We start from the raw sequence: 25,301 nt of genomic DNA, 5'->3' as shown, positions 1-25,301 counted from the left end.
TGGCTCAGCACCTCCCTGTACCTCTTGACCCCACCCCCAAGGGGATGGACAACGAAGCAGGTGGAAGGCAGAGATGGGAAGCAAAGATCACCAAAGACATCAGCGTAGATGGGAAAGAGGAAGGCTGGCACATGTCTCTGGGCAGAAATCCCAAGATATTAAACTGAGGAGTGTCAAGTCATGAAGAAAATAACCTGGCCTCACATTAGGGGATGAAATGAGGGCAAGAGGTCCAGGAACTGGGAGTCTTTAACATCCTTAATCCAGTGGAGGCCCAAGAGCCGCGGTGTGGGCAGTGGGGTGGAGCCCAGAGATGGAGAGCCAGGACCACCCAGAAAGCACCAACTCCTGCAAGCCTTGCAGTCGGTTCAGAAAACACATGAGCTGCTTTTTGTGGAAACACCTGTCCAGCTGAGGTCCAGAGCACATGGCTGGTGGCAAACCACCCCATTAAGCATGCGTGGGGTCACCAACGTCCTCCAGCTTAGGTCCATCCGAGGCCACAGACGCTTGTTGTAGCGCCAGCAGCTCAAAGTCCTGCAGACTCATGCTGACACTTAACTCTTGGAGTCCAAGGTGCTGGAAGACATGGAGCCATGCAGCCCGAGGCAGCAGGCAAAGAAAGGCAGATTGTCAGGCTCAGGGCTTGGGGGTGGGGGCACATAACTGTGGAGGCCATGGTGATGGGGCAGGGCCCAGAGGCCAATAGAACAGTGGTCCCCCACTGCCAGGGCATTTAGCCCACCGCTACCCCATGGTTTTCCTTCTCAGCAGAGCTGCCCCAGGCTGGCTGAAGGCCACTCCAGGCCTCCCCAGGAGCTTTGTCCTCACTAAGCGATGTGTCCTAGGAGTCTGAGTCTGTGTCTGAATCCTAGGAGGAAGAAGAGGTATCAGGCACCCGCTACAGCAGCTGGCATATACGCTTGAAAGGCTGGAGTTTCTCCCTCTGTGGTGATGGGGATGGCACTGCCGAGCCCTCAGCAGAAGCCATAGGTGGCTTGGGTTTCTCCCAGTTCTCGGGAGGGAGCCCAGGGTGACAGGATGAGAATGCCTGGCTGGGATTCAGAACCCTGGGGGGGGGGGGGGGGGGGGGGGGGGGGGGGAAGGCCAGGGCTGCCTGGGTCTGCTCCCAGGAGGAGGCAGGCATCTCCTCCCACCTTCTTCAAGTGCCTCTCTTGTCCTCCTTTCACCTTTTTCCTTGGGGTGGGAGTCTCATTCCCTGCCTCCACTCCTTCCGTTTGGGGGCCCAGACACATGGTCAGAGGGAAGGCCAGCAGGTAAGGGTCCCTTTCTTCTGGGCAGAGGTGGAGGTGGTGGCTCCTCTGTCAGCTTCCATCCACCCCCTCACCACTGTCACCCCTACGGCACCCTGGACCCTCACCTACATCCTTATCCATCCTTCCTGGGTACCTTGGGGGCACTCACAGCAGTTGGGGATCTCTGAATTGATAGCACCCTGAGCCTTTCCCATCTTCAGGCAGCCATGAGGCTCAAACCAAACTTCTCTTCCTCTCCATCCACCTTCCTCCTTCCCAGCTTCCCCACACAGAAGGTACACAGCTGTGCGTGGGAGCACGGGCGCAGCGCACTGCCGAAGCAGGCACGACCGCTTCATGCGCCCGCCCCGCCGACGCACCAAGCTTCCTCATTTCTCCTCAGAAATGGCAGTCCTGCACTCAGTTTGCACACGCATCGAGCATGGGCGCAGCGCACTGCAGAAGCTGGCAACTGCTTCATGCGCCTGCTCCGCCGACGCCCCCGCTTCCTCAAATCTCCTCAGAAATGGCAGTCCCCGCACTCAGTTCGCACACAGGCCTGGCAGCGGCGGCAGCAGGTTCCGCGTTGGTGAGCTCCAGCCCCAGGGCCCTGGCTGCGCGACGACATTGGGGGTCAACACCACCAAGGCTCTCTCACGTGTCCCGGGAGCCATCTCCTGCGGGTGGCGGCCAGCCGGAACGCTCAGTCCACGCCTCCTGAGGGCGCGAGGCCCCTCCCTCCAGCGGAGGGCGGGACAACAGCGAGTGGAGGTCGGGAGCGCGGGGGGGCCGGGCCCTCCCCCGGCTGCTGCAAGGCCCTTCCAAGGGAAGGTCCTGCTCTGGGGGCTCAGTCACTCAGCCACTCCAGGCCAACGGGGCTCCTTGGGCACAGGGTGCTCAGCTTCTGCCCAGGCCCCCCAGTCCCGACGAGTCTCAGCTCCCCACCCACCTCCCCAAAGCCCCCCCACCCTTAACTGGCCCCTTCCCAGCTCCAACTGTCTAGCCGTCCAGGGAAAGATCCAGGGCTCCCCACCATTTCCGGGGTTCAACCACTCCCACTGCTGGTTCACGGGGCGGGGGTCGCTGCAACCTGCCACCCTCCCCTGAGTCCCCCTGACCCACAGAGACAGGGCAAAGAGGGGGTAGGCTTTTTTTCGTTTTTTAACACTGTTGCTTTTCTTTAAAACTTGCAGGGCACATTAAAATTTCTTCTGCAAGACATGTATCAGCTTGCACATGAAAATTACCCTCCATGTCTTCTAGAACTTGACAACGTTCTTCAATATTATGGTCTCCCAAATTGTAGCTAAAATATAGTACCAGAAATATTATATATTATTGGAAATTAGGAAAATTGAAGTTTATATCCAGAGTCTCTAAGAACCATGCCTGATTTATTCGCCTCATTATTCCTCATTCTCAATTGAATTTGCAGAAGAACATCAGTAACAGAGAAACATTTGTCCCCTGACTTTAAAAAGCAAAAGATAATTCAGTCTTACCGTGTAGGTCTCCAGCATCACATCCTTGTAGAGACTCTTCTGGGAAGGATCCAGCAAAGCCCACTCTTCCCGAGTGAAGTTCACATGCTCATCATCACAGGTCACTGCATCCTAAAGTGTGCTGTACATGTGTACAGAAAGCAGGACACTGACATCACTGTACATGTCTGCGCCATTGACAACAGAGTCATGTAACTCTGGTGCTTCCTCCACTCATTTCCAGACACAAAAGTTCTACTGTAACCACCAAGTCATTTTAGAAGGAAACTGAATAATGAGGTTCATCTCCATCAAGGGCCAGCCTTGACACACACGTAGTATTTGCACACAGTGTTGAATTCCAAAGAACCATCTGACGCTTTATCAATTGAGCTATTTGGTTTTTCTGGCCCTTCTGCTGCTGCCAAAGCCGCTCCTTAGCTAAGGAGTCCCCTGTGTAACAGCTGAGGCTGTGACAGTTTCCTGCTGCCAAAGCCGCTCCTTAGCTAAGGAGTCCACTGTTTAACAGCTGAGGCTGTGACGGTTTCCTGTGCAAACAACAGGAGGCTGTAAAAGAAAAACCTTACTCTGCTTTTAGGCTCAGTGGCTGCCTTGGGCGTCCAACAGTGGCTGCTGGAAGCTAGAGACCTGAAAAAGGCCAAGGAACAGTTCTGGACTGGTTTTCTTGTGGCCAGCTAGACAAGGGGGTGGGGGGAGGAAAAAAAGACTTTACACATACACTCATACAAATAAAATAAACATGGGCTTTGAAAAGCAGATTCCCACAAGCTTTCCTGTGGTGATGGCGTTGATTTTAGCAGGCTCTTTTGCGAAGAATGCAGCAAATCCAGGCCATTCTCAGGGAACCCCGCCCTGGCTGTGGCTCTTCCACTATATCGGTACACGTAAGCAATGAGACAATGCAGACAGGTACACAGTTCATACACACAAGGGAGTTCCCAATTTTACACACACACACACAGAACAACAACAACAACAACATGTAGACATTTAAACATGCATACACATATCTATTCACATGTGAACATATACACACAGACACACAGTAAACGGGTAGCACAGGCTCTAGCAAGCCCCTCTCTCTCTTATTCTTGTCCTAGGTTTTTATCTCCCCTATACAATCATTACAGAAAAGAATTACAGTAAGACTATTGATTTTAAGTTATTTCATTAGAACCTAGTCTAACTGATACATTTTTGCTCAGTAAAAGTTTAAATAGTAGTTTTATCTATAAGCTTCACTGAGTTCCAAGCAGAAGCTTTATCTTTTTTCTTATTTCATATGTACATTATGTGTTCCAAACAAGAGTTTTGGTGTCAAGGTTGTTATCAAGAAACAGGTGTCGTCCGTGTCTTGTATAGAAAACCATTTGTTCTTTGTTTTTATATTCATATGTCTTTCTTATTGTGGTAAACACCTAGAACTCAGCCTGGACTAAACCTAGAATGGAATGCATTCCCTTGATCATTAATTTGTTGCAATCTTGTTTCTTCTTCTGGTGTAACTCATGTGTGCAGACTCCTAGCAGTTTTTTGCTGCTAATTTGTAGGAGGGCTAGAAGTTTACTTGAATCTATTCAGAAATCACTATCAGGAACAATATAATCACCTTCATAGATTATGCAGGAAAATCTGCATAATGCATTATGCCTGACACAAGAGAGAAGCATGGAAAGACAGGGTAGCAACAGGAAGCAGTTTTGAGGCAAAATCACTTAGGCTTTTCCTAAACCCAGGGATACAGCTGTGGAAAATGAGTGGGCTGCCTCCAGAGCTCCCTAGGCTTTGCTTTTGCCAATCCTGCATAGCTCTTGGCATTTGTCATTTCTGTGTCCTTTGAACAGGAAATAGCCTTGCAAGGAGAAATGCCAATTAACAGACAGAGAGAGCGAGGCACACAGATCACACATCAGAGAAATTGAAGGAACAATTACTAACTACAGAAATGATGGGAAAAGCTGGGTGTACTTGCTCATGCCTTTAATCCCTGCACTCAGGAGGCAGAGGCAGGTGCCAGCCTGTTCTATGCCATGACATACAAATTAAGATCCTGACTCCCTTCAAAAAAAATCAATCAAACAAACAAACAAACAAAAAGACAGAAAGAACTCAGAGGTCTTTACTGAAATTCCTACAAAGAATTATGCATTCACTCCTGTTTGATATTCATCTTCCTTAACCCTGAGGTACCCTGGTTTATACTGTAATATTAGTAAGATTTTACTAAAAGGGAATGCATGTTTAAACATTTATAAATAAACAGAAGGAATTAATAGCAATATAAATGTAATAAATATAAATAACAATATAAATAAACAAAATAGGGCAGGAGAGATGGCTCACCAGTTAAAAGCTCTTGTTGGTCTTGAAAATAATTGAGGTGAGCTGGCTTGGTGGTGCACTGCCTTAATCCCAGCACTTGGGAGCCAGAGGCAGGCAGATCACTATGAGTTCGAGGCCAGCCCAGTCTACAAAGTGAGTCATGACAGCCAAGGCTACACAAAGAAATACTGTCTTGAAAAACCAAAAATAATAATAAAAAAATAAATTAAGAAAAAGAAAAGTGAAGGAAAAATAATTGAGGTCAATTGTCATTATTTACATGGGGCTCACAACTATTCATTATTCCAAGTTCAGGAGTTCTGACAGCAGGGAAGAGGAGGCACACGTGATATACATGTTCATGCATACAGGGAAAATACTCATATTCATTCAAAAGATTTAGAGCAAACACATGTAGGAAGAATGTCACACACCTGCAATGCAGTGACTCAGAAGGCTCAGGTCGTATTAATATCATGAATACATGCCATCCTAAAAGACAGAATACACTCAGCCAAATTTCAAAATTCAAGATGTGGATGAAGATCAGCACAACAGCATATGCTTCCTTGCACAAAAACCTACATTCCAAGAACTTTCGCTAACATTTATTTAAAAATAAAAAAAACAGGGAGCTAGAGAGATGGCTCAGAGGTTAAGAGCACTGTCGGCTCTTCCAGAGGTCCTGAGTTCAATTCCCAGCAACCACATGGTGGCTCACAACCATCTATAATGTGGTCTGATGCTCTCTTCTGGCCTGCAGGTGTACATGAAGGAAGAGCACTGTATACATAATAATAAATAATAAATCTTTTTAAAAAATAAAAAACAGCCAGACATGTTGGCCCACATCTAATCCCAGCACTCTGGAGCCAGAGTCAGGTGTATCTCTAAGTTTGAGGCCTGTCTGGCCTACATACTTTCAGGAAAGCTAGGACTATAGAGAGAAACTTGTTTCAAAACAGAAACAAAACAACAATTTAAAATATAAAAACACCAGCAAATTAGCTTAGCACTGGGTAGCAATTGCTTCTACTGTATCTTATGTGATTTAGCATAGAGTCTATGCTGATGCAGGGATGACAGCATGAGAAGGAAGCTGACTGATCAATTTTAACCACAACACAGTAGACACAAAGAACAGGAAATGGATTGAGTCTATAGACAACCAAATTTCATCCCCAATAAGGAATCTTGTTGAATAGTTATTAATATTTATAATTTTAAGATAATCAGTGCTTATCCCTTAACCAAAACACCACACAGAGAGACTAGGATCTGTTTAATTAGCAGAGAGCATAATACTAAGCAATGATTACCCTATCCTAAACCTCCAAGCTAGTATACCTTCCTCCATTCAGATTTCCCCATTATACTCGCTTTTTACTGTCTTCTAGGTCCAGTTCATTTCTCCTGGTGTTGCCTGGTCCTCTCCACAAGCATCCTTCCTTTCCTTCCTGATCTTTCTCCTCCCCTCACTGGACCAGGATGTCCCACCTAGTCTGTTATTGCTCAGCACTGGCTAGTTGACTTTTATTGGCAATAAAGAGAACAAATGGTGACACAACTTGACACAAACTTGACACCAGAGATACTTGAAATAAACATCACAATGAAACTAGATAGTGGGGTAGAGAAATCAGCATTTGAATGAACAAGAGTAAACTGTACACAACACACAAACAGAATCTAGAAAGGCTCCTCCTACAAAAGCATCCATAAGCTCCCCAAAGAAAGCCACAAAGGCCAGACAAGTGCTCAAAGACAACCTCTAATCTAGGAGCTTTTTGACTCAAACAACTGCATTCTCACCCTGGTTACTATAGGTTTATGGTCATCCTGTGATGCAAATGCATTTAGTATAGGTAATGATCCTAATAATCTGCAACAGCCTGTACTGTCAAATGCCCAAAGCAACAGCCTGTACTGTTCAAATGCCCAAAGCAACAGCCTGTACACTGTTCTAATGTTCAAAGCTACAACCTCTACACTGTTCAAATGTCCAAAGCAACAGCCTGTCACTTCAATGCCAAAGTCGCTTCTGATGAACAACAACTTGATTCACACTCTTATAAAATCATTACACAAGTTCTCTCTTTCCAACATACAATGGCACAGAATACTCCTTCTCATTCCGGGAAATATGAACGTGTACACAGTGAGGGGAGATTAGACCAAGGCAAGAAACTCAGCAGGGCAAACACCAAACCCTGCAGCTCTGTCTCACACACATGGATCTTCACGTCAAAGGGCTTAGATGCTCTATTCCTGTCCCTTTTCACACATCCCTCAGTTTGCCTACTTCCACTCCCTCTCTGCATCTCTCCATGCAGATTTCTCAATGGCTTGGGTGTCTCGACATCTTGTTTGTGGCCTCAAAATGCAACTCAGGCTTCATCCTCACAGCTTCAATGCAGTGAACTCTCACAGTCTCCTCACTGGGACTATGAAGCTGCCAAACATAAAGAGCTGGGACATTGCTGAGCTGAAACCACAGAGGAAGATTCTTTGCATCTTTCTTGTTTCCAGAACCAGCACAATAAGGTGATCCTGTCAAGATTGGCTTCTATGTGGGGATGGACCCTGCCACGCTTGGACCACAGTAGCAGCAGGTTTTATAGGAAGTTTCTTCCTGCAACTAGGAATCAGTTTGCATACTCTTTCCACTTATTTAAGGCTTAGCAGGAGGAAGTATTGCCCTTAAGGCACCTCGTTAGGTTTCCAACCAGATCAAGGGTCCTCTTTCTTTTCTCCTTGAAAAGTCCTGCCTGTGTCAGCATCTGACAACCCTCTGCAACTGCCTAGTGCTGTTTTTCTCTACAAACCGCAGACTTTGTGTTTACTTCTGGCCCACGGTTCACTTTTTTTTTAATGTAGTCCTGAGTGAGTCACAGGTATTAACCATTCAAAAGGTTCAATATTCCATCTAAGAATCAGTCCACTGATTTTCAATTCTGTCTCTGGGCATGAGCAGAATAAGAAACATTTTGGGAAATACCACACAAATGTCCTCTAGCTAAATTTTTCCCAAGGTCTATTTTCTGCTGAATCCCCATGACCTTTACTTCCTCTTTGTGCACTACTCAAAACACTCTGACCTTCCAGGTCCTACAGGAACAGCCAATTAAGCTCAATTTCTGATATTTTAAGCTCAATTTCTGATATTTTCCACATTCCTCCCAAAGAGAACTTCCCAAGATCTGTCCAACAGCAAAATCACTTTTTGCATACCATTTTTTGTTTTAACTTGCTCTATCCTCTAATCAAAAGCATCTCAGGTAGTTAGTAGGTGTTTGGGATGGTTCTGTCAGATCACAGTCTAGCATTTTGGGAACTCAGGATAGAAAGTCAAGCTAGAAAGTCAAGGCAAACACCATGGACAAACATTGTTTCCTGGCTTGCTCTCTTGCAAGGTTACCGTGCCAAGTTTGGCTGCCCCAGGCCCATTTGCTTAGGGATATTGCCTCACTGGAAGAGCCTTCTCAAATAAATTGTCAGTCACACAATCTCTCACAGACATAGCAACCATTCTGATGAGAGCATGCCGTCAATTGAGGCTCCCTCACATGGCTGTGGGGTGTGAAATGTTGAAAGCTGAAGTGAATTAGGACACAGAGAAGTTAATATATGAGAAAGTTTGAAAAACCCAAAATCAATATGTTAACCATATCAATCACTCAACTGGAAAACACAGACTTGCCAAGAAATGAGAGGCAAACCTTTAGGATCAAGAGACAACTAACACTGTTTCTCCACAGAGAGTTCCCAAAGTAACAAACACTAAAGGAACTCATAAAACACTCAAAATCAAGTAAACAGATACCAATGAGAAGAATACAAAGAACCAGGGAGCAGCGGCAGCACCTGAGGCAGGACACTGAGCAGTCTTTGGTGCAGTCTGGAGCCCTGGCCTCCGTTTCTATTCACGTGCCCGGCTCCATGTTCTATGATAAAGATGGAGATATGGGTCACGAGTTCAGGGCATTGTGAGGCTGGATCCCGCCCGCCCGAATCCACGTGGATTTCCCCTATGATGAAATGTGAGCCTGTGGCATGGCAGACACAAGCACCCACTGCCCCAGCAGGAAACTCCCAGACTCAGGAGTCAGGCTGATCCCCCCAACCCTGAATAAACTAAACTCTGTTGCACCAGAAAACAAACACAACAAAGAGTCAATGAAACAGAGCTGATTCATTGCAAAAAAACAAAAAAGACTAACCATTATCCAAACTAACTATAACACAGAAGAATATGCACATTTAAAAAACCAGAAACAGAAAAGGACATACAAGCAGACAATGAGTAAATCCTGAGAATAGTTAAGGATGGACTTTAAAAACCTGTACTCGAACAAATGGAAAATCTAAAAGAAATGGATAATTTAACTGATAGGCAGCTCTAACCAAAGTTAAATCAAGATCAGATAAACAACTTAAGTAGACCTATAACTGCTAATGAAACAGAAACTTTCATTGCAGGACTCCCAAAAAAAAAAAACAAAAACAAAAAAACAAAAAAAAACAAACCAGGGCTGGAAGGTTTTAATGCAGAAGTCAACCAGACTTTCAAATAAGACTTAACACCGCCGGGCGTGGTGGCGCACGCCTATAATCCCAGCACTCGGGAGGCAGAGGCAGATGGATCGCTGTGAGTTCGAGGCCAGCCTGGCCTACAAAGCGGGTCCAGGATAGCCAAGGCTACATAGAGAACCCTGTCTCGAAAAACCAAAAAAAAAAAAAAAAAAAAAAAAAAAAAAAAAGACTTAACCCATACTGCTCGACCTATTCTGCAAAATAGAAACAGAAGGATTATTACCCAGTTCACTGTATGAAGCCACAGTTACCTTGATACCCAAAGCACTCGACAAACAAAGAGCACTGCTGACCAATTTCCATCATGGACATAGATCCAAAAATACTGAAAAAATATTTGCAAACTCAATCAGAGAACAGATCAAAAAGATCACACACAATGTTCAAGTAGGCTTCATCCCAGAGATGCAGGGAAAGTTAAACATATAAAAATCAGAAAATGTAACCCACCATATAAATAAACTGACAGAAAAGAGAAAAACACACAGGATCATCTCATTTGCCACCTACCAAGCCATTGACAAAAAGCAAACACCAATTCATGATAAAAGTCTTGGAGAGATTAGGGATGCAAGGGACACACCTGTTGTGGTTAATTCAGTCAGTACGGCCTACTAATGTTTATATATATATTAGGCCTATAGTCATCATTACGGTGGTATTAGGGATGCAAGGGACACACCTGTTGTGGTTAATTCAATCAGTACGGCCTAATAATGTTTATTATTAGGCCTATAATTATCATTACGGTGGTACTCTCTAACCTGCTAGTAACCAGTCAAGGCGCAGACACCTGTTATATTTTAAAACAGCCTTAGTTAACCTTGGGCAGGGCAGATATTAAATATCTAAACTACTTCTTATGCCATCTGCTTCTAATAATTTCTATCAAGCTACCTCCCACCCATAATCCCAAATACTTGCTAATTTTCATCATCTGGACCAAATCTGCATCATGCTGGCCATATCTTTCTCCTTCATCCAATCCATGGCGCAGCTTTCTTCCACCTCTCCTCTCCTCCCAAGATTTTCTAGTCTCCCAAAGCCCGGGAACTTTAGCCACGCCCATCCCATTTGCCCTGCCCCGGGATGATGGCCTTTTATTAGTCAAACAGGTTAGGCTCTTAGGCAAGATACAAGCTGGCAAGCAGTACTTAGCATCAAAATACACCAGACCCACCTCCAACACATACCCAAACATAATGAAGGGAACCTGCAGCAAGCCTATAGCCAAGATCAAATTAAATGGAGGGAAACAAAAAACAATTCCACTAAAATCAGGAACAAGACAAGGCTATCCATTCCCCCCACATCTACTCAATATTTTATTTGAAGTTCTAGCTAGAGCAATCAGACAGCTGACAGAAATCAAGAGAGTAACAGGCCCTATGGAACTTGAGTTCTGGAAAGATGTCAAGTCCCCAGGCAGACACAGGAAACTGAGCCTGGAAACTGCAAGAACAACCACTGCCCTTGACTGCCAAGTCACAGCTCCTGCCCTGTAATGGTTCCTTAAGCAGCTGCTGTGGACTCTTAAGTCAATGAACAGTGAGTCAGAAATGATGGAGCACCAAGGACACTTTCTTAGGGCATGAGGAGTGATAGCTCAGGAGAGACAATCACAATGATTCAACATAACAGAACGGTTTCGGTGCAGGGACTAAAGTACTAACAAAGCATCGTTCACCTAATTCAAACTGGAAAAGTGAATTTATATGTATTAGAAGTAGAGCTAACAGGGGGACACTGCAAGATTTGACAAGGACTTCAGTGTTACCTTGTGCAGTGCTGTGGAAAGTTGTACACACATAAACCACAACTGAAGAAGACATGATGAGTTCCTAGAAACAAGTGACTAAATCAGCCTCCTACACGATACAGCTACAACACACAGCAAGCAGCTGCTGAGACTGAGGCAGTAAGAGTTTCCGCCAACAGTGTCTGAGGACTGGACAGATTAACATGGAATTCTCCTTTCCATCAACAAACCTTATACAAATGCCAAAAGGAGAGCACTGCATAAAATACAAAAAAAGAGGAGCAATAGAAAGTCCTCATGCAAAGCTGGCTTTACCTAAAAGCACAAAGCAGGTGAGCCCAAACAAATATATGCAAAAAAAAAGAAATCACACAGCAGTTGCCAGGATCTACACAGACACAGAGATCATCGCTAAATAACACAGAAATGGAAAAATTGAGTTCACACCAAGAATGCAAGGCTGTTTCAACACCTACAAATGAATCTATATAAGACACCAAATAAGTAGACTCAGTGAGAGAAAGAAAATGATTATGTCAATAGATACATTAAAGCCCCATGGTAAAATATGACATTTTCTCAGTATAAAACCTCTCAAGATATGAGGACAGAAGGAACATACCTCAGAATAAAACAGACAGACACAAAGCTAAAGCAAACAGTGTAAAAAAAAGACAACTGGACCAAGAAGAGACTTAGAGACCCTATGAGGCAGATACAGGGGGAAGAGGCCCACCCTCAGTCACAGTCATAGGGGAAGGAGCTAGGGGAAAAATGGGGAGAGAGGGAGGAATGGGAGGATACAAGGGATGGGAACACTTTAGATGTAATATGAATAAATAAATAAATTATATTTTAAAAAATAAAAATAAAAAGAATAAAAAAAAAAAAGGACAACTGGAATAATTCCACTTTAATCAGGACTAACTCAGCACAGTTCATCAGTGAGTACACAGGTTCTCTGACAGAGAAAATTGTTAAGGGGACAATAGAGTCAGAAAGGCAAAATGGATCTCCTTAAGGGAAAACACAACAACGAGCACAACAGTGGTGGTGCATGCTTTTAATCCCAGCTCTTGGGAGGCAGAGCCCAGGTCTACAAAGTGAAGGTCAGGACAGAGAAGGCTACACAGAGAAATCCTGTCTGGAAAAAAAACCATGAGAAGAAGAAGAAGAAGAAGAAGAAGAAGAAGAAGAAGAAGAAGAAGAAGAAGAAGAAGAAGAAGAAAAAGAAGAAGAAGAAACTTCAATCAAACCACTCACACTGTCTTCAGGTATCTTGGACTACACAGTAATACTATTAACAATGTCAAAAATAGCTATGCAGACTGAGGAGGAGAGCAGAGTCATCAGTGGTCACATCCCAATTTGGATCCTGTGTGCTATAATCCCAATCTGTCAGACATGCCTACTGGAGCCATACTGGCAAGACTATTATTAGTAACAGGTTTTCTGGTTCAATATGAGGGTAATTGCACAGGGAAAAATACACAGATTACTCTTGGAACCTGACCAAAGCAAATGATAAGAAAGGTCACAGGCCCTAGAAAGGAATCCACTATGACATTTGCTACACACACAAATGGCTCAGTTCACACCCAAGGCCAGGGCTGCTTTCAGTCTGGGTCAGAGACTTTGTTTTCAATGGGCAACAGTTATTTCAGAGACTCGAAACTAATCAAATCAGGGAACTACTGAATGCTTAATGAACTGCCTATAATGGGAAATTCATTTTACCACATCTAACATTATCCTCAGTGAAAATTTCCAGAATCATTAATGAAATAGAATCTTGCAAAATCAATTTCATGTCCTGTTCCTATTTTCACTTCAGAGCCACCCCACACCATGCTCAATCTGTCTAGCATACCTGGACCCTTTGCTACAATCGACTCTGTCTTCACTATCCAGGGCTCTTAGTTGTCACTCACAGGTGAGCAGATGTGGCTGAGCAGCAGGAGACCCGCCCATGGGGAAGAGGTGCAAAGCAATTTCATGGAACAAAACTGAAAGATGCTAACACCTGCCAAAAGGATAACCATGGAGGAAAGAGAAAGTATCATAAAAATGTCTCTTCTTCACTGAGGATTTCACTTAGTCTATGAGATGTGAGACTCATTCACACACAGTTTACACACATGCAGAGCCATTTTCTCAGGTAGCCTGAGGAAGAAGACTGCAAGAAAACTGGATTCTGACCCACAGAATCCAGATTGCTGCACTGCTACCACAGGAGGTCTCTGAAAAAAAGCCCTGAGGCCAGGGTCCAGGCATTCCTACTCCTGCAAGAAGTCTACAGTGAAAAAAACATCAGGGTTAACAAGCCATGAATTTAAAAACAAGAGTTTGGCCACATGTGCACAGGCACAGAGATTTCCTTGAAACAAGGAGACAGTTTTCTGATTTATGTCAGCAATCATAATCACTCAAAAGGTGTGTTCTAATTTTGTTGTAATCTATAGTGAGTTTTCTATCTATCATAGTGTGGCATGTTGCCATGCCCTTACAGCATGCATAGTGGGCTGGGAGCTCAAAGAGACTCAGGACAAAGGGCTACCTGAGATTAACATATTAAAGGAAACATTTTTGGAGAGGTGATTTCTTGCTGCCTGGTTCCTCTCTAACCCCTAGTCTCTCCTTCCTTCTCTTTCTGTTCCCCTTCTCCTCCCCTCTCAGTCCTCTCATTAGCTCGCTCAGTCTGGACTCTTCTAGATACATTTGGCTGTTTTCTCCCTTGTACTGTAAAGCCCAAAATTGACCTGCAAATACCACCTGCCCAAGAACCAGATTAGCTACCTGGAATGCTGGGAGTTGTAGTTCTTCAAAACTAACAAAGCCACAGGGGAAAGTATGGTGGTATACAGGTTTGTATTCATAAGCCCCTGTAGCTCTTGACCAAAGTCCATTTCTTGGTCAATATTTACTATTTATAATAGTACCTGCTCAAGTGGTGAAATTGGTTTTTCTCCCGGGAATCTCAGGATGAACACATCATAGAATAAACCTCAACCATAACCGGGAGCAGTCAGATCTTCAGTGTTCATCAGACCCAAGGTATAACAGTAATAACTAAGCATTGAAGACACATTTCTGAATGCTGTGCTCACATCAAAGATGTTAATGTTTCCAACCGTAACTATGGTGCTTTATAAAGTATATTTTCTGATTCAATCAAATCTGCACTGGTTCCACATATGACCAACATGTGCAAAGCTTTCTGTGGATGCCTATTCCCTGGGACAAAGGACACGCTCTTGAATAGGCAAATAGAGGAACAGGGGAGTTAAGAAAGCATGAGTGAATTTGAATTCGAGGAGATTTGTAACTGCTGTAGCAGTGAACCCAGTGTCCAAATACACATTCTGCAAATGCTCCATGAGATGATTTTATGAAAATTATTCTGGCAACCATAAAAGAAAAAAAAAATACTCACAATAAACACCCTACCCGACAATGGTAAGATATCCTCAACACAATTGTGATAGTGGCGTTCTTAAGAGCAAGAGGCATCAATGTGGTGCTCTCATGCTCTCTTCGGTTTGGGACCTAAGCCGCGAGGGGGAAGGGGGGAAAAAAAAAAAGAGCAGGAGGCAGAGGCAGGCGGGTCACTATGAGTTCAAGGCCAGCCTGGTCTACAAAGATACACAGAGAAACCCTGTCTCAAAAAAAGAAAGAAAGAAAGAAAGAAAGAAAGAAAGAAAGAAAGAAAAGAAAAGAAGAAAGAAAAGAAAAGAAAAGATGAGGAAATCATGCTGCTTCTCTCTCTCCGTTTCCTATGCAGCAGCCTCTCTGACCTGGGAGGGTCCAGGGCTGCTGTTCCTGCCGCTGTGCTGCTGACTGGTGACTGACCCACTTGTGTCTGAGGAGAGTTGTTGGGTTTCTGTAAACAACCTGCCCCCTCGTGCCGCCCATCCAAAGAAGGAAATGGTGCATATTCATATAGACCCGCCCACTAACCCTCAGTTCCATCACATGGTTCCCCTAAACCTTTTCCCTTCCTTGTCACTCTCCTGGTTTTTAGTGTCCCTGCCCTGCAGAGACTGGTCCCTCCTACACCTTCTCAAGTTGCAGGCCACACAGCTCTGTAGGCTCAGTTCTCTTAACCAATATATTTTATTACAACTTATTAACAGAACCTACGTCACTTATAACCTGACTAACAAAAACAATAGGAAAAGAGGATTAAAGAAGACAATAACAAAACCTTAAGGATGTCAGTTCTGAGGAATGAATCTCCTGGCGTAATCCGCAGAATTTCTTCTGCTGGAACCTGGAGTAACCAGAACCTGGAACCTTAGCAGGAGCCGGAGCCCAGAAGCCTTCCCTCAAGCGGTTAGCAATGAACAGCCCCGCCTCCAGTTTTGGGCTCATTTATATATCTCCTCCCAGAGTTCTCGGGATCTTTTCAGCTGGAGCTAATGAAGCTCACACAGGAGGTGGTTGGTCTTCTAGTGGATTAACCTCACCTGTTCTCTCACAAGACCGTTCCAATCCTACACTTAGGATCATAAAAACAGTTTTATCTCTCCTTCACAGCTCCTACTGTCAGGCTACCCTGGCTCTGCTCTGCAAGCCCCCCAGCATTCTTGCTACCAGCCTAGACCAGAACTGGGTCTAGTAGGATGCTGCACCCCAACATCTGAGCCCTATGGTGAATTCTGAACTCTTCATATAAAAGATAGGCACCCTAACATATTAGCTTGGAATACAAGCTTCCTAGGCTAAAAAACACAGAGCAAAAGACATCCAACACCCTAATTACAATTTCTTTTGGTCTCATTCACAAAACAAATTAATTACCAAAAAAAAAAAAAAAAAAAAAAGTACTAAACACCAATTACAACCATAGCTGTATCCCCTAAAAAGAGCAATTTAAATAATATCCAACATTCAAAACACAGTGTCATGAAGATAAGCACAAGAAAAATGGTTGATGGGTATGGAAATGTGATGAAATGGACAGTGGAACTGAGGACAATGTAGGATAAGAAAACTGCCGGGCATGGTGGCGCACGCCTTTAATCCCAGCACTCAGAGGCAGAGGCAGGTGGATCACAGTGAGTTCAAGGCCAGCATGGTCTACAAAGTGAGTCCGGGACAGTAAAGATAATATAGAGAAACCCTGTCTTGAAGAAAAAAAAAAAAAAAAAAAAAGGCTAATATCAAAATATATAAAGGGAAAGCCTTTGTGTGCACTGTGAAGGGCACCAGATACTGTCCAGCACCCCTTTCAACAAACATTTTTACACAAATGGTAAGTTTATTTGTTACTGTTACACCTCAGGTTATTTTCAATTTTTTATACTAAAAAGATTTATGTAAAAATTAAGGTGCTAAGTATAATAAAAAATGTCTAGCTCTTTAACTTCCACTACATTACTTACTTACAAAAATTTTCTCTCATTCAAAATCAAGGATATTCAAAATTCCTGCACTCTCTTTGTGGACTAGGCTGGCCTTAGACTCACTCACAGTGATCCACCTGCCTCTGCCTCCCTGAGTTCTGGGACTAAGGGAAGGCATGTGCCACCATGCCCGGCTCTCATGCCAGACTTCAGAGAGATGGATGCAGCCGTGCACAATTGGTGGGATTCTCAGAGATCAGAAGCAATTCTGCAGTTGCATCATGGTGCAGACCTTGCAAAATATCAGATCACCTCCTAGAAAGCCCACATGCCTAATGAGCTCCATTAACAGGATGGCCCTTGGCATGTCTGGCAGTTGCGCACAGCTGAGCCACAGAGTTTCTCATTGAACAAAAACCCAAACCCTAACCTGAGATGATGATGTGGCTGGTCTGCCTGAAATAAAGATATACTTATGCGACCCATCAGGAACAGGCCTCAACACCAGTAGAACTGAACCTCCCTGGGTGACCACTGGTAAAGATGCCCTCCCTGCACCCAAACTGAGCTATGAGGGCAGCTCTCCACATATCCTGTACCTTAAAATGTTGAAAAGTGTAGCCAGGAGGTGGCAGTGCATGCCTTTAATCCCAGCAGTCACTCGGGAAGCAGAGGAAGGCAGATCTCCCTGAGTTCAAGGCCAGCCTAGTCTACAGAGCAATTTCCAGGAGTGTTACACAGAGAAACCTTGTCTCAACTCCCACTCCCCCCCAAAAAAACCCCACAAAAACAAAAAAGCTGGGCATGGTTGTGCACGCCTTTAATCTCAGCACCCTCCTGAGTGCTGGGACTAAAGGTGTGCACCATATGAATGTTTATTAATAATTATAATTAATAATAATTAATAATATATATTCTTTAAAGTATCATGCATCTAAACTTTAGCCAGCCATTTCTAGCTTAAATCCTCAAAGTGCGCATCTATTCATTAACAATTTTTATTATATCACATCAGGGAGCTGAGGGAAAAATGGGTACAAGAAATCAATCCCCTACACGCCCAGCTTCAGTGACAGAGTCATGTCAGCTAGTGGTGGTTGGTGCATTGTTTTTGCTTGTAAGCCTCAAAAAGTCTCCAGCTCCGAAGTTAAGAGATCACTAGCTGTTCTTACGAAGGCCCTTAGTTCAATTTCCAGCAACAACATTGTAGCTCATAACACTATAATGAGATCTGGTGCCCTCTTCTGGCCGGCTAGCACAATGCAGGCAGAACACTGCATAAATAAAAAATAGATAAATCTTTAAAAGAGAGAGAGAGAGAGAGAGAGAGAGAGAGAGAGAGAGAGAGAGAGAGAGAAGAGAGAAGAAAGAAGAAAGAAAGAAAGAAAGAAAGAAAGAAAGAAAGAAAGAAAGAAAGAAAGAAAGAAAAAAAATCCCTTGGCCAGAAAACACTGGGTTTTTCTTTACTCAGCTGGAGCCACAAAAATGCAACCAATCAGAATTACCTGCAGCCTGATACTTCATAAATACTCTTATTTACATACTTAAAATTGGATGATGGGAAATGGTGAGCAAATTTGCTCACCACAACCATACAAGGACTCTTTCCTCATGCCTACCCGGGACCATCAACTGACTTATGATTTAACTTCATAAAAGCTTCATAAAAGGCGCTGATCTCAGAGATGTGGAGATAACAGGGAGTTGTAAAGTCAAAGGATGCTGGAGGACCCAAAACGTTTATGGAAAAGAGCAGTGAATATAGTTGTGTTTCTTAACAAAATACAGGTAAACTACCTAACCTATTTGTTTTTATTTTTATATGGTCTTCTTTTTAATCTCAAGTATTTTTCAGGTGGGTAGGAATGCATCCCTTGACATAAGAGAATAGCTTGCAGGAGTTGGTATTTTTCTTCTGCTGTGTGACTCACATGGATCAAACTCAGGTCCTTGGATTTAGTCTTCATCTTCTGAGCCACCTCACCAGTCCTACTATTTTTTTTTTTTTCTCTTTTAAGTACTTCAAGGTCAGCCACTTTGGCTTTTAAATTATCATCTGTCAAACTTAGTTTTCATTTTTTAATTAATTATTTAATTAATTTTGAGACAGAGTTTCTCTGTGTATCTTTGCCTGTCCTGGACTCATTTTGTAGACCAGGCTGGCCTCGAACTCACAGAGATCTGCCTTCCTCTGCCTCCCGAGTGCTGGGATTAAAGGTGTGCGCCACCACACCCTGCTCTAGTTTTATATTTTTATATTACTGTTTTAATCACTTCTGTTCTTATCTGCCTGGTTGATCCGTTCTAATTTCTCATGAATGTTCTCTTGGCATAATAAAGCTTGATCTTATACTGTGCACCCAGACGGGACACACATCTGCAAAGACGTGTTTATTTTGGTGGTCAATTACTGAAAATCATATTTTAGAACAGAAGCATTCTTTCTCTTTATATTTAGCCTGGAGCTATTTCTGTAGAGCAGGATGTTCTCCCTGATATCTACCTCTGCCCTCAGTTCTTGGACTAATAGTGAGCCACCGCCTGGACAGGCACTTTCTTTCTTTCTTTCTTTCTTTCTTTCTTCTTCTTCTTCTTCTTCTTCTTCTTCTTCTTCTTCTTCTTCTTCTTCTTCTTCTTCTTCCTCTTCTTCTTCTTTTTTGTTTTATTTTTCAGACCTGGCTGGCCTCACAGATCTGCATGTCTCTGCCTCCCAAGTGGTGAGATTACAGGCACGTGCCACCATGCCTGGCCCCTGGGGCAGCTTCTTCCCAGTGTCCACAAACAATTAACCGTTGGTTCATAGGAGCACGAATCTCAATAGAGATCAGATGTGCCTTTACCATTTTTTGTTTGTTTGTTTGATTTGGGTTTTTTTTTTTTTTTTTTTTTTTTTTTTTTAGATTTATTTTATTGTGTATGCAGGGCTCTGTCTGCATGAATGCCTGCCCTCCAGTAAAGACATTAGATCCCATTGTGGATGGCTGTGAGCCACCATGTGGTTGCTTGGAATTTAACTCAGGACTTCTGGGATAGGAGTCGATGCTCTCAACCTCTGAGCCTTCTCTCCAGCCCTGTGCCTTTCCTATATGACTAAGGTTGGGTGTTTTTTTGTTTTGTTTTGTTAGTTTGTTTTTAGTTGTTGGTGGTTGTTTTTTTAGAGACAGGGTTTCTCTGTGTAGCCTTTGGGTGTCCTAGACTTGCTTTGTAGACCAGGCTGGCCTTGAACTCATATCAATCCGCCTGCCTCTGCCTCCCATGTGCTAGGATTAAAGGCGTGCGCCCGACTCAAGGCTGGGTTTCTTTTTGAGAGAGAAGAGGTACTTGTGGTGAGAATGGATGACTCATGTCATCAAGTAGCTGCAAACTAAGGCAACTATTGGACAAGACACAGATCAGATGCACTAAATTATTCCTTCCACAAGGTGGCGCCCCATACCTGGTAATGCACATCCTCATTTCTTCAGGTCAAGCGCATAACCACCTTTGGCCCGAAGAGGTCGCAAGAACACCAATCTTTTGTTTCCACTACCACTGCCTACAAAGACCACAGGACATAGTTCTGGTTAGAATGAGAAAAGTAGTGTTTTAATTCCTGTCACTAGTAAGAATTACGAGTTGACAAGGGACCCTATTCTGTCATACAATATTATGTTGAAGGTTTTTGTTGGTATAAGACAGTGATCGCCTGCCTCTGTCTCTCGAGTGCTGGGATTAAAGGCGTGTGCCACCATGCCTGGCTTTGTATTCATTGAACGTCATAGAAAGCATCACTTGGGGAAGGAAAAAGGAATACTTTACCAAAATCTTTAACAGTTTTACAAGACATTAAGTCACTGGCACCAATTTTTCAGAAATGAAAAATTATTTAAAACACCATTATCAAGTAATATCTGAATGCTATATTCAATCATTATCGTGAATATTCATTTATAAATTTTTCTACCTCTACTTTTTCTGTATCCAGCAAATTATTATTAGAACACATGCATTATTCTTTGCCAGGGCATGGAAAAGTACTGTGGTTTGAATAAAGTTGGACTCCTATATGCTCATATAATTGAATGTTTGGTCCCTAGTTGCTGGAACTATTGGGAAAAGATTTGTAGGTGTGGGCTCCTCCTCTCCCAGGAGGTGTGTCACCATGAGTGGGCTTTAAGGTTTCAAGCCTTCATTCCACACATCCCCCACCCCCCCACTCTCCCTCACTCTCCCCCACTCTCCCCCACTCTCCCCCACACTCCCCCCTCCACTGTGTGCTCTCAGCTACAGATCCAGCATCATCCCTCCCTGACTGCAGCTGTGCTCCATGCCATGAGGGTTGTTTTGGGGTTCTATTGCTTCTAATGAAACACCATGATCAAAAAGAAAGTTGGCGAGGAAAGGGTTTATTTGGCTTAGACTTCCACATCACTGTTCATCATCAAAGGAGGTCAGGGCAGGAACTCTAGCAGGGCTGGAATCCGGAGGCAGGAGCTGCTGCAGAGGCCATGGAGGGTGCTGCTTCCTGACTTCTCCTCGTGCCTTGTTCAGCCTGCTTTCTTATAGAACCCAGAACCACCAGCCCAGGCATGACACCACCTAAATGGGCTGCACCCTCCCCATCAATCGCCAATTAATCGCCTGCTCTCAGATGACTTGAGCTTGTGTTACGTTGACATGGTCATGAGCTCAATCTCTGAAACTGTAAGAAGCCTCCATTACACATTTTCCTCTCTAAGCTGTCTTGGTCAGAGTGCTTTTTCACAGCAGGAGAAGAGTAGCTAAATCAAGCACATGATCTAATATAGCTATATGTTAGCTAGGGTCATAGATGTTTATTACATGGAAAAGCCAAGGGAAGTAAGTTTGCTTGTTACACTGTTCTCTTTCTCTCATTTTTAAATGCTTATTTTTTTTTTTTTTTATTTATATGAGTACTCTATCCATGTGCACCTGCAGGCCAGAAGAGGGCATCAGATCCCAGTATAGATGGTCATGAGCCACCATGTGGTTGCTGAGAATTGAACTCAGAACCTCTGGAAGAGCAGACAGTGCTCTTAACTGCTGAGCCATCTACCCAGCCCCTACATTGTTTTCTTAAAGGCAGATTAAATAAATAGGCTGAGTACCTAGCAATCTTAGATGACATCAGTGCACCTTATTAGCTCTGGCCGTGAGGTCCAGCAAAAGTTTCAGTTCCAGTCTCTTCAAATGTAAAAGATGTTTCTGTCATAACACACTGACACCATACACTAGACCCAGAGTTTGAAGTGTAGTCACCTGCCACTTCAGCACATTCTCATTAAGGATGGACGCCCTCCCATGTCTTAGGCAGTCTCATAGAATCACAGAGGAATTTAAAATTTATACCATTTGATGACACTGTAAAAGTCTTACAGCCATAACAAAAGACATGTGAGTATGTGATGTACAAAAGGCATCTTTCTGGACTGTGTCTGGACTGGACTTGCTGAGGGCCCCACATGCTGTAGAGTCACAAATAAGTTTACAGACTCAGGGCTCCCCATTAGCCCCCTCAGACAAGCAGGCATACTTTAACCTACTGAAGATCTGCAAAGAGGCCTATCTACAAATCAAAGAGCCTCCTTTTTGAGCCACCCCCACCACCTGCAGTTTTTTACTAGAAGCTGCTTTTATAGCCCTGGCTGTAGGAAAATGGTGGTCAGTTTAAGTTTTCCTCCTTAGCTGCACTACAGCCAGTCCCTAGAGAAGGAATCCTAGGCTCCCTCCCCTCTTTCTTCTTTCAGTCCTGAGCTGCCTGAGCCAGCAGCTCAGTGGGGGAGATTCCGCATCAGCACCAGATTCCATCCTGGACCATGCAGACATTGACAGGGATGAGATGGAGGGAGCTGAGGGTGCTCACAGAAAGCAGGCATTTCACCAGGATTTGCTTCCTTAGTACCCTAGGAATACAGGCAGGGGTCAGGCAGGGTTACAATGATGGCAGGAGGCCACAGCAGAAGGTCTGATAGAGAGCTAGGGATGAGAGTGAGGAATTGGACTTTGTGGGAAAGATGAAGATCTGCCATTAGCCTACTTATTTCCCTAATCTGAGTGGTCTGTGTTCCCACAGAGTGCCTGGTAGGAATGGGACCTGGGAGAAAGCAGCAGGCGGGAGGAAGGAAGTTCACAGACTGTGTGAGCCACTGGAGATGGGGAGAGAGGGGAAAGGAGGCTGCAGTGGGCATTGTGCTGCAGCCCAGGGTTAGCCTGGGGGTTAGACTAGTGAACTTCAGTCTTCTGTCCCTGAACTGGGATCTATATATGTAAATAACTCCCCCTCCCAAAGATGGAATTGCTCACTTTCACTCAGCCTAGGTTTGTCACTGCGCTGTATCCGTGGAATGCTCACTGTCACTCAGCCCAGGCTTGTCACTACACTGTATCCGTGGAATGCTCACTGTCACTCTGCCCAGGCTTGTCACTGCGCTGTATCCGTGGAATGCTCACTGTCACTCTGCCCAGGCTTGTCACTACACTGTATCCGTGGAATGCTCACTGTCACTCAGTCCAGGCTTGTCACTGCACTGTATCCGTGGAATGCTCACTGTCACTCTGCCCAGGCTTGTCATTACGCTGTATCCGTGGAATGCTCACTGTCACTCTGCCCAGGCTTGTCACTGCGCTGTATCCATGGAATGCTCACTGTCACTCAGCCCAGGTTTGTCACTGCGCTGTATCCGTGGAATGCTCACTGTCACTCTGCCCAGGCTTGTCACTGCACTGTATCCGTGGAATGCTCACTGTCACTCAGCCCAGGCTTGTCACTACGCTGTATCTGTGGAATGTTCACTGTCACTCTGCCCAGGCTTGTCACTACGCTGTATCCGTGGAATGCTCACTGTCACTCTGCCCAGGCTTGTCACTGCGCTGTATCCGTGGAATGCTCACTGTCACTCAGCCCAGGCTTGTCACTACGCTGTATCCGTGGAATGCTCACTGTCACTCTGCCCAGGCTTGTCACTACGCTGTATCCGTGGAATGCTCACTGTCACTCTGCCCAGGCTTGTCACTACGCTGTATCCGTGGAATGCTCACTGTCACTCTGCCCAGGCTTGTCACTACGCTGTATCCGTGGAATGCTCACTGTCACTCAGCCCAGGCTTGTCACTGCGCTGTATCCGTGGAATGCTCACTGTCACTCAGCCCAGGCTTGTCACTGCGCTGTATCCGTGGAATGCTCACTGTCACTCAGCCCAGGCTTGTCACTGCGCTGTATCCGTGGAATGCTCACTGTCACTCTGCCCAGGCTTGTCACTGCGCTGTATCCGTGGAATGCTCACTGTCACTCTGCCCAGGCTTGTCACTGCGCTGTATCCGTGGAATGTTCACTGTCACTCTGCCCAGGCTTGTCACTGCGCTGTATCCGTGGAATGTTCACTGTCACTCTGCCCAGGCTTGTCACTGCGCTGTATCCGTGGAATGCTCACTGTCACTCAGCCCAGGCTTGTCACTGCGCTGTATCCGTGGAATGCTCACTGTCACTCTGCCCAGGCTTGTCACTGCACTGTGTCCGTGGAATGCTCACTTTCGTGACTGTCAAGCATCAACAGTGTTCAAGGACTCAGTAGAGAAATACAAGGAGCAAAGGTTTCTTTTTGGATCAGCTTGTCCTCCTGGTCACACTCTGTGCCGGCCTCAGTTTACTTCCTGTTTGATTAACTTAACTATATTTTCACTAAATCATCCTTTGTCTGCCCTGTGCTAAGCAGTTTCTACTGGGGGGGGGGGCGGTATCTCTTTAAATTCATTATTCAATAAAATCTTGTCATTCCCTTCAGCAGTAAGTCCCAAGCTTCCTGTTACCATGGGTAACACTCCATGTCTATGCTCCCCCTTCGTTTTCTCGTCTGTTTTCTCTCCGTGACCACCCATGTTCCAGTTTTCTGTTTTCTTCACTGTTTCCATGTCCAGGTAGCCTGGTCTTTGGAAAATCGCCCCCAAAATGACCTTTCTGGGGCATCAGCCTCTTGGCTGTGCTCCTCTCTTCTCTCAGTGCTCTCAGGGTCTGGAGACAGACGACTCCAAACATTGAGAAGGCTAATCTTAATATATTTCTTGAAGTCACTGTCTCATCAGAGATTGGCATGGTCTCCTTGAGTCCCCTGCCTCTGGCTCCCAAGGACTGAATTTAGAGTATGCCACCATGCTCTGATTAAACGTTAGCAGTTTGTTTGGAGTGTTGCTCAGGGTTGTGCAGCTATCTATAAACTGTTTACTAAAAATAGGTGACGCCCTCCTCCTCAGTAACGTGCCTGTCTTTCTTGGCCCAGTGTGCAGAGCCAAAGAGAGAGCACAGCTGCTCCTGTGCCCTTGACTGTAACTAACAGTCCTGCGCTGTCAGGGAAAGAAGACTTCCTCGGTCTACAGCATCAGAGAACACACATGTGCAGTCAGTGGAGGGAGAAACATCTGCCTAGCTGAAAATTTTCAGGCAATCTCAGCTGCTGAATGAACAGGACCGAGGTGTTACTGAGTCCCCTCAGAACTCAGCACTGCTGTGGAACAGCACAGCTGTCAGGTA

General features: G+C 44.7%; 1 pseudogene; it reads right to left on the bottom strand.

Moving 5' to 3' along the window:
• Positions 1-200: 200 nt before the first annotated feature.
• LOC127184174 (F-box/LRR-repeat protein 19-like) lies at positions 201-1,884 on the bottom strand (annotated as a pseudogene).
• Positions 1,885-25,301: the final 23,417 nt, after the last annotated feature.

The sequence above is a fragment of the Acomys russatus genome, chromosome 32, assembly GCF_903995435.1.
Source record: "Acomys russatus chromosome 32, mAcoRus1.1, whole genome shotgun sequence".
Lineage (NCBI taxonomy): Eukaryota > Metazoa > Chordata > Mammalia > Rodentia > Muridae > Acomys > Acomys russatus.
The sequence above is the reverse complement of the archived record's forward strand: the minus strand, read 5'-3'. Positions and strand labels throughout refer to the sequence as shown.